This window comes from Ranitomeya variabilis, chromosome 5, assembly GCF_051348905.1.
Source record: "Ranitomeya variabilis isolate aRanVar5 chromosome 5, aRanVar5.hap1, whole genome shotgun sequence".
Lineage (NCBI taxonomy): Eukaryota > Metazoa > Chordata > Amphibia > Anura > Dendrobatidae > Ranitomeya > Ranitomeya variabilis.
This window is the reverse complement of record NC_135236.1, coordinates 353,773,239-353,792,100: the sequence shown is the minus strand read 5'-3', so window position 1 is coordinate 353,792,100 and position 18,862 is coordinate 353,773,239.

Genomic DNA, 18,862 nt, shown 5'->3' with positions numbered 1-18,862 from the left:
CCTCACCCTTTAGTCAGTGCCAGTTGTCCATTGTATTCTGGAGGATTCACATCCCTTCATGGTTTCTCCTGCTTCCTGGTCTTTTCACCAAGATAAGTTCTGCTTGTTTTGCAGCCCACATGTTGTGGGTCTCATTGTTCAGTGCATTTCATGTTTTTTCTTGTCCAGCTTAATCTTTGTAAGGATTTATGCAGTCAAGCTGGAATCTCTGGAGAGGCAGATATACCCTCCATATCTTTAGTTAGATGTGGAGTTTTTTGTATTTTCTGTGGTGGATATTTCCTAGTATTTTAATACTGACCGCATAGTTCTCTGTCCTATCTTTCCTATTTAGCTAGATTGGCCTCCTTTGCTAAATCCTGTTTTCAGCCTGTGTATGATTTTTCCTCTCCTCTCACAGTCAATATTTGTGGGGGGCTGCCTATCCTTTGGGAATTTTCTCTGAGGCGAGATAGTTTTCCCTTTTCTATCTATAGGGTTAATTAGTCCTCCGGCTGTGTCGAGGTGTCTAGGATCAGTAGGTACATCCCACGGCTACTTCTAGTTGCGGTGTTAAGTTCAGGGTCCGCGGTCAGTATAGATACCACCTTCTCCAGAGTACATCCAATGTTACTCCTGGGCCACCAGATCATAACAGATTCCACAGATTTATTATCAAGAATGCTGGAACAACACATGCAGGTAGATCTACAGAGTCCACAATTAGTCCAACGGAACAGGTTCGGGGGCACCTCCCGAAAAATCCTTGTGCCCACTAACAAAGCAATAGTCCACACGAGTCCAAGGGATCCCAAACAATCTCACGAACGACGAGATATGTCCTCAGCTCAAGTCTCGCCCCGTTCGCTTCCGCAGTCCCAGATGGACGTGGGGTCTTGCCTCAGCTATGAATCCCCAATCCTTCTCCTTCAAGAATCAACTCACATCTGATCTCAAAATAAGAATGGATTGTCTGAGCTTCTGGGATCCGCCCATGAAGGGGGGTAGGGGTCACACCTTCTATTCAATGGTTGGGTCCACCGGAAGATTCTATGCTGGTCGGCTCCGCTTAGTCTATGTAGTATGTACATTTGACTAGCCACCTGCTGTGAGGAAGAATGGCTATTCCTTCAGTAGTTGACAAAGCTTAATTAGGCCATGTGCACACGTTCAGGATTTTTTGCGTTTTTTTCACGTTTTTTCGCTATAAAAACGTGATAAAAACGTGAAAAAAACACTTACATATCCCTCCTATTATTTACAGGGTATTCCGCATTTTTTGTGCAAATGTTGCATTTTTTTCCGCGAAAAAATCGCATCGCGGAAAAAAAGCAACATGTTCATTAAAAATGCGGAATTGCGGGGATTCCGAACACCTACGAGTGCATTGATCTGCTTACTTCCCGCATGGGGCTGTGCACACCATGCGGGAAGTAAGCAGATTATGTGCGGTTGGTACCCAGGGTGGAGGAGAGGAGACTCTCCTCCACGGACTGGGCACCATATAATTGGTAAAAAAAAAAGAATTAAAATAAAAAATAGTGATATACTCACCCTCTGATGGCCCCCGAAGTGTTCCCGCCTCTCCGGTGCATGCTTTCTCTTCCGTTCCTATAGATAGTGTGGTTCAGGACCTGTGATGACGTCGCTTTCTTGTGATTGGTCACGTGACTGCTCATGTGACTCACGCGACCAATCACAAGCCGCGACGTCATCTAAGGTCCTGAACCACACCGGCATCTATAGGAACAGACGCCGCTGAGGAGATTGGCTGTCTGCAGAGGGTGAGTATAACCATTTTTTTATTTTTTTTATTATTTTTAAACATTCTATCTTTTACTATAGATGCTGCATAAGCAGCATCTATAGTAAAAAGTTGGTCACACTTGTCAAACAGTATGTTTGACAAGTGTGACCAACCTGTCAGTCAGTTTTCCAAGTGATGCTACAGATCGCTTGGAAAACTTTAGCATTCTAATTACGCTTGCAGAATGCTAAAAAAAACGCGAAAAAAACGGAAAAAAAACGCAAAAAAAAAATGCGGATTTCTTACAGAAAATTTCCGGTTTTCTTCAGGAAATTTCTGCAAGAAATCCGGACGTGTGCACATACCCTTACATTATAGCTAAAGGTACCTTCACACTGAACAACTTAACAACGATAACGATAGCGATCCGTGACATTGCAGTGTCCTGGATAGCGATATCGTTGTGTTTGACACACAGCAGCGATCTGGAACCTGCTGTGATATCGCTGGTCGGAGCTAGAAGTCCAGAACTTTATTTGGTCGTCAGATCGGTGTGTATCGTTGTGTTTGACAGCAAAAGCAACGATGCCTGCAATGTTTTACAATGGTAACCAGGGTAAATATTGGGTTACTAAGCGCAGGGCCGCGCTTAGTAACCCGATATTTACCCTGGTTACCATTGTAAATGTAAAAAAACCCAAACACTACATACTTACATTCCGGTGTCTGTCGCGTCCCCCGGCGTCTGCTTCCCTGCACTGTGTCAGCGCCAGCCGTAAAGCAGAGCACAGCGGTGACGTCACCACTCTGCTTTACGGCCGGCGCTTACACAGTGCAGGGAAGGGGACGCTGGGGAACGTGACAGACACCGGAATGTAAGTATGTAGTGTTTTTTTTTTTTACATTTACACTGGTAACCAGGGTAAACATCGGGTTACTAAGCGCGGCCCTGCACTTAGTAACCCGATGTTTACCCTGGTTACCCAGGGACTTCGGCATCGTTGGTCGCTGGAGAGCTGTCTGTGTGACAGCTCTCCAGCAACCACACAACGACAAAACAGCAATGCTGCAGCGATCGGCATCATTGTCTATATCGCTGCAGCATCGCCTAATGTGACGGTACCTTTAGAGCTGCAAGTATTGGGGGAAGGAGACATTGTTACAGGTGAACTCCCAGCACAAGAAAATACATAAATTACGGCTAATAGAAACCAGAGAACAGTTACATACATCAAATGGCATATTATTCAAATACAGGACAGGGCAAAAGTACATTTAATGACAGCAGGCACCAACAAAGTAGCATCAATTTCACCAGAGTAGAAATAGTATAATAGAGACCAACACATCTTCCATTACAGAAAACCCAACAGATGGAGACCCAATCAGGAGTCTTCAAATTTAAAATAAATAGGGGTAGACACCACTAAAGTGTCATAAATTTCACCAGAGTACAAATAGTATACTGGGGAACAATAGCTCTTCCACTACAGCCAAACCAGCAGATGTAGACTCAACCAGGAGTGTTCACATTTCAAACAATTAGTGGCGGATACCACCAAAGTGGCAACAATTTCACCAGAGTAGAACTAGTATAATGGGGAGCAACATCTCTTCCACTACAGCTATTCCAGCAGATGTAGACTCAACCAGGAGTGTCATTTCCAAAAATTAGTGTCTGACACCAAAAAAGTGGCATCTATTTCACGAGAGTAGAAATACTATAATAGGAACCGACACATCTTCCAAAACAGCCAATCCAGCAGATGGAGTCCCAATCAGGAATCTTCAATTTTAAAATAATTAGAGGTAGACACCAACAATAGGGCATCAATTTCACCAGAGTAGAAATAGTGTAATAGGGAGCGACATATCTTCCACAACCAACCCAGCAGATGGAGAGACCTAAACAGGACTCTCCACATTTCCAAAAAAAGAGTGGCAGACAGCAACAAAGTATCATCAGTTTCACAACAGTAGGAATAGTATAATGGGGAACAACATCTCTTCCACTACAGCCAACCCAGCATATGTACAGATGTACAGCAACCCAACCAGTAGTGTTCAGATTTCAGACAATTAGTGGCAGACACCACCAAAGTTGCACCAATTTCACCAAAGTAGAAATAGTATAATGGTGAGCTACATCTCTTCCACTATAGCCAACCCAGAAGATGGAGAGACCCAATCAGGACTCTCCACATTTCCAAAAATAAATGGCAGACACCAACAAAGTGGCATAAATTTCACCACAGTAGAAATAGCATAATTGGGAGCGACATCTCTTCCACTACAGCCAAGCCAGCAGTTGGAGAGACCCAATCAGGACTCTCCACATTTCCAAAAATTATTGACAGACATCAAAAAAGTGGCATCAATTTCATTAAAGTAGAAATAGTATAATAGGGATTGACATGTCTTCCACTACAGCCAAACCAGTAGATGGAGACCCAACAAGGACTGTTCACATTTCCACCAATTAGTGTTAACATCTGGAGCAGCAAAACCAGCAACAGCAGGCACAGAAGCACCACTAAAGATATCACAGACTTCAATTGCGCAAGATCAATACAGCACATTAAAAACTAAAACATCGCCTAGTCTGCACAGTCTGCCATTGGGGTTCAAAAGTCCTTGGACATCCATGACTTCTTCATCTTGATGAACCTTAGGTGGTCTGCACTTTCAGGGGATAGCTGGCTTTGCTGTTTGTCAAAAGCAAAAAAAAGTCAAAGATACCATAGGATTTTTACAAGATGAAAAAGGTGAAGTGGTCAAAAATAATGTTGAGAAGGATGAAATATTAAATTACTTTTTTGCTTTTGTGTTCTCTAAGAAAGCAAAGGCAACACCAACTGATCTTCACGATGCCATCGAAGGAATAAAATAATCCACTCCATCCATAAACAGAGAGCTGGTGAGGGAACACTTAGCTAATTTTAATGAATGTAAATATCCTGGTCCACATCAATTACGTCCTAGGGTACAGAAAGTAGAAGAAATTACAGTGCCACTAGCCAGAATCTTTGTAAAATCCTGGAAAACAGGAGAAGTCCCAGAAGATTGGAGAAGGGCAAAATGAATATAAAATTAATTCAATGGGTAAGGGGATGAGAATAACTACAAGTAATGAAGTGGGGGGTGTAAGGGGGACTACACGTGATGGAGTTTGGGAGTTAAAGGAGACTGCACATGATTTAGTGGGGGTAAGTGGGGATGCACATGATGAAGGGTTAGTGGGGCTGCACATGATGGAATTTGAGGGTTAAATGAGACTGCACATGATGACATGGGGGGTAAGGGGGATTGCCCATGATGAAGGGGGAGTGGGGCTGCACATGAAGTGGGGGGTAAGGGGGACAGCACATGATGAAGGGGGAGTGGAGCTGCACATGATAATGTGAGGGGAGTGGGCTGCACATGATGAAGTGGGGGTAAGGGGAACTGCACATGGTGAATTGGGGGTAAGGGGGCTGCACTTGATGAAATGGGGTTAAGAGGGACTGCACATGATGCAGTGGGGGGTAAGGTGGACTGCACATGAAGGGGGGTAAGGGGGACTGCACATGATGAAGTGGGGGGAAGGGGACTGCACATGATGAAGTGTGTCTGAAGGGGGACTGCGCATGAGGAAATGGAAGGGGGATAGGGGGCTAAAAATGATGAAGGAGCACTGTAGATGAAGTGAGGGGGTGATACTGGACTGCAATGGATGAAGTAAGGGGACTTCAAATTAATGAGGAGGGACTGCATATGAAGTGGGGAGAGGACGGAGAACTGCAAATGATGAATTCAGTGTGAGGGATGGGGACAGCAATTTAATTGAAGGTGGGGGTGTGGAGAGCAAATGATGATCTAGAGGGAGAACAAATAATGAGTTTTGAGGGTGGGGGAGTAAATGATGTATTGAATGTGGGGTAGAGCAGTTGAAAATGAATAGTCGGTGGGAGAGAAAGACATGACAATGAATTGGGGCGGGAGGAGCATGTAAATATAATGAATCGGGGTTAGGGTTAGAGCGGGAGAAAACTAGAAATAGAGGGCACCATCAAACATAATAATTTATGTGTTCCACCTGCAGCATGTCAAAAATGCAGACAAGCAAGAAAAAAAGAAGAAAAAGACATGCACAAAAGCAGGGATCAACATATCAAGTCACACATTTTTATTAATGTCAATTAACCACACACTACAAAAATTAAAACCATTTAAAAACACACAGTGATATGAGCATATTGCACCCAGAAAGATTCTTTTGGAGAGAAATACAAAAACATGGGTCCGGTTACCCACCTAGGACCTCCCAAACAAATTCCCCAAATCATTATGAGATGTTTATCAAATAGACATTACCACTAAATTACCACGAGAAGTCCATCCGGGATGAAAAGTGTAACACCTTAATCCCAGACACCAGAAGATTGGTACCCAATCTACTATATAATTGTCTAAGGGTCACTTCCGTCTTTCTGTCTGTCTGTCTTTCTTTCTGTCTGTCAAAAAAATCCCAAGTCGCTGATTGGTCGCGGCAAAACAGCCATGACCAATCAGCAACGGGCACAGTGCGGGGGCAAAATGTCCGCTCCTTACTCCCCGCAGTCAGTGCCCGCTCCATACTCCCCTCCAGTCAGCGCTCACACAGGGTTAATGGCAGCGTTAATGGACCGCGTTATGCCACGGTGTAACGCACTCCGTTAACGCTGCTATTAACCCTGTGTGACCAACTTTTTACTATTGACGCTGCCTATGCAGCATCAATAGTAAAAAGATCTAATGTTAAAAATAATAAAAAAATAAAAAATAGTTATATACTCACCGTCCATCAGCACCTCGGATCCAGAACAGGCCTTTCCCGCTCCTCGAGATGCTCCAGTGACTGCTCCATGCATTGCAATCTTGCGAGATGATGATGTAACGGTCTCGCGAGACAACTACGTCATCATCTCGCGAGACCCCAATGCACTCTTGGGACTGGAGCGCGCGAGGAGCATCGGTAAACGTTTCGCCTGGATCCGGGGGCCAACGGAAGGTGAGTATATAACTATTTTTAATTTTAATTCTTTTTTTTTTACAATATACTACGTGGGCTGTGTTATACACTACGTGGGCTGTGTTATACACTACATGGACTGCGTTATATACTGTGTGTGTGGGCTGTTATAAACTACGTGGCTGTGTTATATGTTATGTGGGCTGTTATACACTCCGTGGGCTGTGCTATCTACTCCATGGGCTGTGTTATATACTACGTGGCTGTGCTATATACTCCGTGGGCTGTGCTATATACTACGTGGCTGTGCTATATACTACGATTTTCACCCCCGCATCCCCCCACACAGAGAACTCCTCAAGATGCGTTCCCTGGGAGGGGGGATACGGGACTGCGAATCGCACTCCCCACAGCCCGCTGTGTAGCTGGTCACCAGTAAACACAGCGGGTTGCTAGGGACCGCGTTCCCCACTCTCCCACATGCAGGGAACATGAGGAGGTTGAGAAAATTTCTAAGTTCCCTGATTTCTAAGTTCTCCTGTACATAATGTCATTGGTGATCCCTGTATTACCTGTACACTGACACTATATTCAGAGCTCCTGTGTATAATGTCATATCACCAGTGATCACTAGAGTTGAGCGACTTTTACTTTTTTCGGATCGAGTCGGGTTTCACCGACTGAAACGCGAAACCCAATGCAAGTCAATGGGGAATCAAAGTCGGCAGTGAGTGGAGGACAGGAAAATACCTACAGTGCCCATTTTAATGCCAAAAACATCAATTATTATTACTGAAGCTTGTCAATCTTAATTTACTATATTAACTTATTATTTACTATTATAATAATAGTTAGGCATTGAAAACTGGGGGTCATTTGGCTGAAGTTGGGGGGGTAGGGCTGGCTGAAGATTTTTGTGGGCCCAGGAAATGCGGAATATGTCACATCGGTGGAGCAGGGAGAGGTAAGTATTTCAACTTTGCTGGTGCTGTGATCCTGAGAAAGCAGGGGGGCCCACTCATTGGCATTGGCACTGGCACAGGGCCCCTCATAGTACGGCGGTGTGTTTGACGGCCGGTGGCGCCTCCCACCGGCAGAGACACTTTTGCATACTAAGAGGGGGCCTGTGCCAGTGATGTCACAAATGAGTATGCCCCCCCCGATGAAGGAACCTGCACTTTCATCTGCACCTTCCTCTTTGCCCCCGTGTAAGGTGGTATAGTATGCAGGAAGGGGAACCTGACTTTCAGCAGGGTCAGATTCTGGCTGTGTAGAGTGCAAGGAGAATGTTGTGGTCTGGGTCAATGTACCAGCAGAATCATTTTGCAGTGGCTGGGCAATGGGCAGGATGAGGAGGAAACACAGATATAGGCCCAAATAATAAGGTAGCCTAAATGTTCAAAATTGGTAACAGGACTAAACAGGCGGCATTGCTTTGTTCAGTGGAGGACAGCTGTAATGAGTGGCAGACACAGTTAGTAGGCCCAAATAATAAAGTGGGCTAAATGCAGTTCAAAATCGGTAACAGGACTAAACAGGCGGCATTGCTTTGTTCAGTGGAGGACAACTGTAATGAGTGGCAGACATAGTTAGTAGGCCCAAATAATAAAGTAGCCTAAATGCAGTTCAAAATTGGTAACAGGACTAAACAGGCGGCATTGCTTTATTCAGTGGAGGACAACTGTAATGAGTGGCAGACACAGTTAGTAAGCCCAAATAATAAAGTAGCCTAAATGCAGTTCAAAATTGGTAACAGGACTAAACAGGTGGCATTGCTTTGTTCAGTGGAGGACAACTGTAATGAGTAGCAGACACAGTTAGTAGGCCCAAATAATAAAGTGGGCAAAATGTCTGCCAAAAAATTGTTCATAAATAAACAGGTGGCATAGCTAGGTACAGGGGTGGGCTCCTCTGCTGAGCAGCAGACAGTGGTAGTAGGTGCAAAGTATTAACTGGTCTAAATGAAGGCCAGGGCCCCTGTATATTTTAACTATCATCTATCATTTCAACAAATTTGTATTGGCAGTGCCATTGAAGGATTTAACAGCACAGACAACACAGTGGTGGAGCAGGGAGAGGTAAATATTGCAAGTGGTAGAGCACTGTTCGAGCAGGGGGGAACACTCTCTCGTGGGCAGTGGTACTGGCACAGGGCCCCTCATATTACGACGGTGTGTCTGACGTTGTGCACCACCACCGTCAGAGACACTTCATTGAACTATGAGGGACCCTGTGCCAGTACCGTCGCCCAAGAGTGGGCACACCCACCTGTCCAGGCAAACGGAACTCGCACAGGTGCTTGCGCCAGGTGGTGACCACGGCCCTGTGGGGGGAGTCAGCCCATTTTGGGAGGTATAAAAATGGCCTATGGTGGACATTCAGCAGCTGCAAATGGAGGAATTGGAGAAGTCAGTAAGAGGAAGCCAAAAGCAAGGCATTTTTCAGGCAAGCTACGTGTCAGCAGGGGAAGGTGGGACAAAATAATTTGAAGTCCATGATTGGTTCATTTTAATGAAGGTTAGATCATCAACATTTCAGGTAGCCAGACGTGTCCTTTTTTCGGTCAGTATTGAACCAGCAGCACTGAAGACTCTTTCTGATAGCACACTAGCAGTAGGGCAAGCAAGCTCCTGTAATGCATATTCTGCCAATTCAGGCCAGGTGTCTATTTTAGATGCCCAGTAATCAAAGGGGAATGACCTGTGAGGGAGAACATCGATAAGGGACGAAAAGTAGTTCGTAACCATACTGGACAAATGCTGTCTCCTGTCACTTTGAATCGATGCAGCAGTACCTGTCGTGTCAGCGGTCATTGCAAAATCACTCCACAACCTGGTCATAAAACACCTCTGCCAAGTTGCCCCCTACAGCTCGTGTGAGAACCATCACCGCCGCTGTGTGCTGGGAATGCGTGAACCAAATGGTCTACAAGAGTTGCTTGTTTGGTAGCCAATATTTGCTCAAAGTTCTCATGTGGCATGATATTTTGTAATTTTCCTTTATATCGTGGATCCAGGAGGCAGGCCAACCAGTAATCATCATCGGTCATCATTTTGATAATGCGGGGGTCCCTTTTTAGGATACGCAAGGCATACTCAGCCATGTGGGCCAATGTTCCAGGTGTCAATTCACTGCTTGTGCTGGGTTGAGGAGCACTTTCTAGCAAATCAACATCACTTGTGACCCGCAAAAACCCTGTACCTGACCTTGCAACGCCACCAGTTTCTATTGGCCCCTGAGAAGCATACTCCTCCCATAAATATTCATCCCCATCATCCTCCTCCTCTTCATCCGCCACCTCATCCAGGAGAGGTCCCTGAGCAGACAATGGCTGGCTGTCATCAAGGCTTCCCTCCTCCTTGGCTGCAGACGCCTGCTCCTTAATGTGCATCAAACTTTGCATTAGCAGACTCATTAGTGGGATGCTCATGCTTATGATGGCATCGTCTGCACTTACCAGCCATGTGCATTCCTCAAAACACTGAAGGACTTGAAAGAGGTCTTGTAGCTTCGACCACTGCACACCAGACAACTCCATGTCTGCCATCCAAGTGCCTGCCCTTGTATGTGTATCCTCCCACAAATTAATTACAGCACAGCATCTGAACCATGTGCAGTGTGGAGTTCCACCTTGTTGCAACGTTGATTATTAGGCGGTGCTGGGGAAGATTCAGCGATCGCTGATGGTTCTGCATACGGCTGGAGTGTACGGGCGACTGGCGGATGTGCGAACAAAGTCTTTGCACTTTCAGGAGCAGGGCTGGTAACTCCGGATAATTTTTGAGGAAGCACTGCACCACCAGGTTCAAGGAGTGAGCCAGGCAAGGTATGGGTTTCAGTTCTGAAAGGGCTATGGCAGCCATAAAATTCCTTCCGTTATCACTGACTACCTTGCCTGCCTCAAGCTGTACACTACCCAGCCATGACTGAGTTTGTTGCTACAAGTACTCGGCCAGTACTTCCGCAGTGTGTCTGTTGTCACCCAAACACTTCATTTGTAACACAGCCTGCTGACGCTTACCACTAGCTGTTCGTTAATGGGACACCTCGTGTGCAACACTGGCAGCTGCAGATGGAGTTGTTGTGCGACTGCGCTGTGTGGACGAGCTTTCGCTTAAAGAGGAGGAGGAGGGGTGACGAACGCCTACAGCCAACTGTTTCCTAGACCGTGGGCTAGGTAGAACTGTCCCACTATGGCTGTCCCCTGTGGACCCTGCATCCAGCACATTAACCCAGTGCGCCAAGATGGACACGTAATGTCCCTGGCCATGCCTACTGGTCCATGCATCTGTTGTGAGGTGCACCTTTCCACTGACTGATTGCCTCAGTGCATGGAAAATGCAGTCTTGACATGCTGGTGGTGGGCTGGGATGGCTTTTCTCGCAAAGAAGTGCCGACTGGGTAGGTCATAGCATGGTACTGCATAGGCCATCAGGTCTTTGAAAGCTTTGCTTTCAACCGAACGGTAGGGCATCATCTCTAACGAGATTAGTATAGCAATGTGGGCGTTCAAACCCTGTGTATGTGGATGAGAGGATGAGTACTTTATTTTCCTAATGAGAGTCTCTTGCAGGGTAAGCTGGACTGGAGAACTGCATATGGTGGAACTTGCGGTGAGGGTGGTGAACATGGCGGATTGAGAGAGGGTTGGTGATGGTATTCTTGATGTTGGCCTACATACAGTGTTTCCTACCAAGAACCTTGTGATTCCCTGACTGCTTTGGCCTTGCGACAATACCTCCACATTTGCTGCTGGTGGTGTCCTAACCGGTGGGCTTACAGTGAGGGAAGCAATGTAGCATTGCTGACTACCTTCATTCTGAGCAGGTGCACCAATGGTACGGGACGTTTGGTAGTTAGTCCAGGCTTGCAAGTGCATGCTGGTTAAATGTCTAAGCATGCACGTTGTATTTAAATTTTGAAGATTCTTCCCTCTGCTAAAGGTCTTTGAGCATTTCTTACAGATAACTTTGCACTGATCATTCGGATCTTGGTTAAAAAATTGCCACACTACACTCTTACTACTATGGAATACCTTTTCAGGCATTGCGCGCTGTGCTACTTTCACCGGATGGCCACGCTGTCCTAAAACTGTTTTCGTTTTTGACAAATGTTTTTGGCCTGATACGGGCCTGCCAGATGACAGCTGTTGCTATGTAGATGGCTGCTGCAGATCATCCTCCTCCGCTTCTGAGCTACTAGCTGCGTCACCCTCTTCCCCCAAAGGCTGCCAATCTGGGTCAACAACTGGGTCATCTATCACCTCCTCTTCAATGTCATGTGCGCCTTCCTCTGTGTCACCGTGTAAGGTGCTATAGCGTTCGGGACGGTGCACCATTGTCTCATCAGGGTCAGATTCTGGCTCAGTACACTGCGAGGGCAATGTAGTGATCTCAGTCAATGGAACAGCATAATAATCTAGCTGTGGCTGTGCATCAGTGCACTCCATGTCCGATTCATCTTGTAATGGGCAGTTAACAATTTCCCTTTCTAACCCAGGCACGGTATGTGTAAAGAGCTCCATGGAGTAACCTGTAGTGTCGCCTGATGCATCCTTCACTTTTGGTTTGGGTGAAGGACAAAAGGAAATAACAACCGTTATATGGTACTGTAAAACAAGGTAGAAGGTGTATATAAACTTGTTGAGAATTTAAATCTCCCTTTTTTTTTGGAGACTGAACCAAAACTGAGGCCCAGTGTATAAAACAACGCAATGTAAGTGGCAGAAAGTGGCTGGCTGATATACGACAAACTAACAGGACTGAAATATATCCACTTCGTGAGCATTTGAATCTCCCTTTTTTGGGGGGAGACTGAGCCAAAACTCAGGCCCAGTGTATAAAACAAAGCAATGTAAGTGGCAGAAAGTGGCTGGCTGATATACGAAAAAATACAAGGACTGTAGTACAATTTCAATCTCCCTACAATGATCTCTGGACAAGTATGGCAGCAATAAAAAGGACTGCTGCACACAAAAGTGTGGACAAATAAACAAGATAACTGTGCAGAAAGGAGCAACAGGATTTTTGCTTTTAAAAAAGCAGTTGGTTTGCACAGCAGCATGCAAACAGCAATGCAGCTATCAGGGAGCCTTATTAGGCAGCCTAATAAGCTACAGAGGTGATGCACAAAAACATAGCCTCCACTATCCCCGCAAAAAAAAAGGTGGTGTTGGGCAGTGGAAATCGCTACAGCACAAGCAGTTTGGGGATTAATCTTCCCTCCCTAACTATATCCCTTCTGATGAAGCTGCAGCAACATCTCCCTATGCTAAGATCGGCAGAAGTAAGATGGCGGGCGGCGTGCACGACCCTTTATAGCCCCTGTGACGCTGAAGAAAGCAAGCCAATCACTGTTATGCCCTTCTCTAAGATGGTGGGGACCGAGACCTATGTCATCACACTGTCCACACTCTGCGTCCTCCTTCATTGGCTGAAAAATGGCGCTGAAAGCGCATGGCCGAACCCACACTAGGATCAGGTCGGGTTTCATGAAACCCGACTGTGCCGAAAGTCGGCGATTTTTGAATTTGTCCTATCCGTTTCGCTCAACCCTAGTGATCACTGTATTACCTGTACACTGACATTATATTCAGAGCTCCTGTGTATAATGTCACCAGTGATCACTGTATTACCTGTACACTGACACTATATTCAGAGCTCCTGTGCTATAATGTCACTGGTGATCACTATATTATCTGTACACTGACAGTAAATACAGAGTTCCTGTATACAATGGCACCTAGCATTGCGGTTTTGTTTTAAACCCCTTTCTGCCAGCTGACGGAATAGTAAGTCAGCTGGCAGATCCCCTGCTTTGAGGTTGGCTCCACCGGTGAGCCCACCTCAAAGCCGTGACATGTCAGCTGTTTTGTACAGCTGACATGTGCGCACAATGAGCGCGAGTGGAATCGTGATCCGCCCGCGCCCATTAACTAGTTAAATGCTGCCGTCAAACGCTGACAGCGACATTTAACTAGCGCTCCCGGCCGTGCGGCTGGAAGTGCTCGCACCGCTGACCCCGTCACATGATCGGGGGTTATCGGTGCATTGCCATAACAACCAGAGGTCTCCTTGAGACCTCTATGGTTGTTGATGGCCGATTGCTTTGAGCGCCACCCTGTGGTCGGTGTTCAAAGCAACCCTGCATTTCTGCTACATAGAGGTGATCTGTGCTTCGCCTCTATGTAGCAGAGCCGATCGTGTAGTGCATGCTTCTAGCCTCCTATGGAGGCTATTGAAGCATGCCAAAATTAAAAAAATAGTGTTTAAAAATATAAAAAAATAAAAAATATATAAAAGTTCAAATCACCCCCCTTTCGCTCCAATCAAAATAAAACAATAAAAAAAATCAAACCTAAATATATTTGGTATTGCCGCGTTCAGAATCGCTCGATCTATCAAAAAAAACAAAGGATTAACCTGATCGCTAAATGGCGTAACGAGAAAAAAAATCAAAACCCCCGTTTTTTTGGTCACCGTGGCATTGCATTAAAATGCAATAACGGGCGATCAAAAGAACATTTCTGCACAAAAATGGTATGATTAAAAACACCAGCTTGGCACGCAAAAAATAAGCCCTCCCGCGACCCCAGATCATGAAAAATGGAGACGCTACAGGTATCGGAAAATGGCGCAATTTTTTTTTTTAGCCAACTTTGGAATTTTTTTTTACCACTTAGATAAAAGAGAACCTATACATATTTGGTGTATATGAACTCGTAATGACCTGGAAAATCATAATGGCAGGTTAGTTTTAGCATTTGGTGAACCTAGCAAAAAAGCCAAACAAAAAACAAGTGTGAGATTGCACTTTTTTTGCAATTTCATCGCACGTGGAATTTTCTTCCCATTTTCTGTTACATGGCATGGTAAAACCAATGGTATCGTTCAAAAGTAAATCTAGTCCCACAAAAAATAAGCCCTCACATGGCCATATTGACGGAAAAATAAAAAAGTTATGGCTCTGGGAAGGAGGGGAGCGAAAAACAAAAATGAATAAAAGAAAAAAGCTCCGGGGGTGAAGGGGTTAAATAATGATTAGTAAAGTAGTATTCAGTCACTGTGTGATGGTAATATGTGGTCTGGTCATGGTGTGATGATATTTGTCCCTTGTATGTGGTATTAATGGTTGTTTTAAAAAATGTAAATGTATGCAACTCATTCCCTTTAAGAAAAATATATAAAAAATATATTTATTTTTAATAGTTTAGAGTTGAGTAGGGCCCGGCCGAAAGAGTCTTCCGTATTGTGGTGTCAGCTTAAAAATTCTTTGGGCCAGAACAAAAGCTGCTGGTTATGAATGTGATCTGGTGTTTGATGGGAACTGTTAATATCTGGTCGGTGAGGATATGGTGGAGAAGTTGAGTTTCTCCAAGAGTGGGCGGTGGGACAGTGGAGACGGAGCTGGTGTGGAGCCCGAGCGGAGTCTCAAGGGAACCCAAAAATGTTGCCAGTTTGGGAAAAATTCCTAGTGGAAACCCTAGTCTGTCTCATAAGCTGCAGACCGCAGCTTACTGAGACTTCAGTGTGCTCACGCAGGCGGCGCGATGACATTATTGTCTCTTGCCGCTCTGCGGACGGAAAAGAAAATGGAGGCTGCAGTGCCAGGAATCAGGATGAGGAGAGTATAAACTTCATCATTTTTAATCCCTTTCTGACCTCGGACGGGATAGTACATCCGAGGTCAGAAGCCCCGCTTTGATACGGGCTCCGGCGGTGAGCCCGCATCAAAGCCGGGACATGTCAGCTGTTTTGAACAGCTTACATGTGCCCATAATAGGCGCAGGAAGAATCGCGATCTGCCCGCGCCTATTAACTAGTTAAATGCCGCTGTCAAATGCAGACCGCCGGGCGGCCGGAAATGAACGCATCGCCGACCTCCGTCACATGATCGGAGGTTGGCGATGCTTGTACATTGTAACCATAGAGGTCATTGAGACCTCTATGGTTACTGATGCCGGACTGCTGTGAGCGCCACCCTGTGGACAGTGCTCACAGCATACCTGCATTTCTGCTACATAGCAGCGAACATCAGATCGCTGCTATGTAGCAGAGGCGATCGCGTTGTGCCTGCTTCTAGCCTCCTATGGAGGCTATAGCAGCATGGCAAAAGTAAAAAAAAGTTAAAAAAATAAAAAAAAAGTTATCACCCCCCTTTCGCCCCAATCAAAATAAATCAACAAAAAAAATCAAACCTACACATATTTGGTATCGCCACGTTCAGAATCGCCCGATCTATCAACAAAAAAAAGCATTAACCTGATCGCTAAACGGTGTAGCGAGAAAAAAATTCGAAACACCAGAATAACTTTTTTTGGTCGCCGCGACATTGCATTAAAATGCAATAACGGGCGATCAAAAGAACGTATCTGCACTGAGATTGTATCAATAAAAATTCCAGCTCGGCACGCAAAGAATAAGCCCTCAACTGACCCCAGATCATGAAAAATGGAGACGCTACTAGTATCGGAAAATGGCGCAATTTTTTCTTTTTTTAGCAAAGTTTGGAATTTTTTTCACCACTTAGATAAAAAAAAACTAGTCATGTTAGGTGTCTACTGACCTGGAGAATCATACTGTCAGGTCAGTTTTAGCATTTAGTAAACCTAGCAAAAAAGCCAAACAAAAAACAAGTGTGGGACTGCACTTTTTTTGCAATTTCGCCTCACTTGGAATTTTTTTCCCGTTTACTAGTACACAACATGGTAAAACCAATGATGTCGTTCAAAAGTACATCTCATCCCGCAAAAAATAAGCCATCACATGGCCAAATTGACCGAAAAATAAAAAAGCTATGGCTCTGGGAAGGAGGGGAGCGAAAAATTAACACGGAAAAATGGAAAAACCCAAGGTCATGAAGGGGTTAATATGGAGAACTGGGGTCATCATACTATATATAAATGGGGAAACTGGGGCCATCTTACTACATACATGGGGAAAGCTGGGGCCATCATACTATATATATATACATATATATATATATATATATATATATATATATATATATATTTTGTTGTGAATTTGCGTTTTGCTCCCTCTAGTGGTCATTAGTGATTTGACACTGGAGCTTCTGTCTTCTCCTATATGCTCACCTGGGCCGTTAGTTCAGGGGCGTTGCTATATAAGCTCTCTGGACCTTCAGTTCTATGCCTGGCATCGTTGAAATCAGAGCTAATCTGTTGTGCTCTTGTGTACTGATCCTGGTTCCTGCTTGTTAAAGCTAAGTCTCTTCCTTGCTTTTTGCTTTTGTTTTGTTTTGTATTTTTGTCCAGCTTGTTCCAATCTGTATCCTGACCTTTGCTGGAAGCTCTAGGGGGCTGGTGTTCTCCCCCCGGACCGTTAGACGGTTCGGGGGTTCTTGAATCTCCAGCGTGGATTTTTATAGCGTTTTTGTTGACCAAATAAGTTATCTTGCTTTATTCTGCTATTAGTAAGCTGGCCTCTCTTTGCTGAACCTGGTTCATTTCTGTGTTTGTCATTTCCTCTTACCTCACCGTTATTATTTGTGGGGGGCTTGTATCTTGCTTTGGGGTCCCTTTCTCTGGAGGCAAGAGAGGTCTTTGTTTTCTTCTCCTAGGGGTAGTTAGATTCTCCGGCTGGCGCGAGTCATCTAGCGATCACCATAGGCATGATCCCCGGCTACTTCTAGTGTTGGTGTTAGGAGTAGATATTTGGTCGACCCAGTTACCACTGCCCTATGAGCTGGATTTTTGTATCTCGTGGACTTACACGTACCTCTGAGACCCTGTCCACTGGGGTCATAACAGTATGCCAGGCCAGTATTGAATGTTTGATGCATTGCAGAAGTGGGATTATAAGAAAGAAAATTTTGAGGTTTTTTTTTCTCTCTCATTTTTTTTTTTTTTTCTTTTCCCCTTTACCTCAGAGTGGCTTAAGCTTGCTGCAGACATGAATGTCCAGACCTTGATTACAAGTGTGGACCAGCTTGCTGCTCGTGTGCAGGGTATACAAGATTATGTTATCAGAAATCCTAGGTCTGAACCCAAGATACCGATTCCTGAACCGTTTTCAGGAGACCGATTTAAGTTTAGGAATTTCAGGGATAATTGTAAATTGTTTTTGTCCCTGAGACCCTGTTCGTCTGGAGACTCTGCTCAACAAGTAAAAATTGTTATTTCATTCTTACGGGGTGACCCTCAAGATTGGGCTTTTTCGTTGGCGCCAGGAGATCCGGCATTGGCTGATATTGATGCGTTTTTTCTGGCGCTCGGTTTACTTTATGAGGAACCCAATCTTGAGATTCAGGCTGAAAAAGCCTTGCTGGCTATGTCTCAGGGCCAGGACGAGGCTGAAGTGTATTGCCAAAAATTTCGGAAATGGTCCGTGCTGACACATTGGAACGAGTGTGCACTGGCTGCTAATTTTAGAAATGGCCTTTCTGAAGCCATTAAGAATGTTATGGTGGGTTTTCCTATTCCCACAGGTCTGAATGATACCATGGCCCTGGCTATTCAAATTGACCGGCGGTTGCGGGAGCGCAAAACCGCAAATTCCCTCATGGTGTTGTCTGAACGGACACCTGATTTGATGCAATGTGATAGAAAAACCGCAAATTCCCTCATGGTGTTGTCTGAACGGACACCTGATTTGATGCAATGTGATAGAATCCTGACTAGAAATGAGAGGAAAATTCATAGACGCCGGAATGGCTTGTGCTACTACTGTGGTGATTCTACACATGTTATCTCAGCATGCTCTAAACGTATAACTAAGGTTGTTAGTCCTGTCACCGTTGGTAATTTGCATCCTAAGTTTATTCTGTCTGTAACTTTGATTTGCTCACTGTCATCTTATCCTGTCATGGCGTTTGTAGATTCAGGTGCTGCCCTGAGTCTTATGGATCTCTCATTTGCTAAGCGCTGTGGTTTTATTCTTGAACCATTAGAAAATCCTATACCTCTTAGGGGTATTGATGCTACGCCATTAGCAGAAAATAAACCGCAGTATTGGACACAGGTTACCATGTGCATGACTCCTGAACACCGCGAGGTGATACGTTTTCTTGTTTTGCATAAAATGCATGATGTGGTTGTTTTGGGGCTGCCATGGTTACAGACCCATAATCCAGTCCTGGACTGGAAGGCTATGTCAGTGTCAAGTTGGGGCTGTCGTGGTATTCATGAG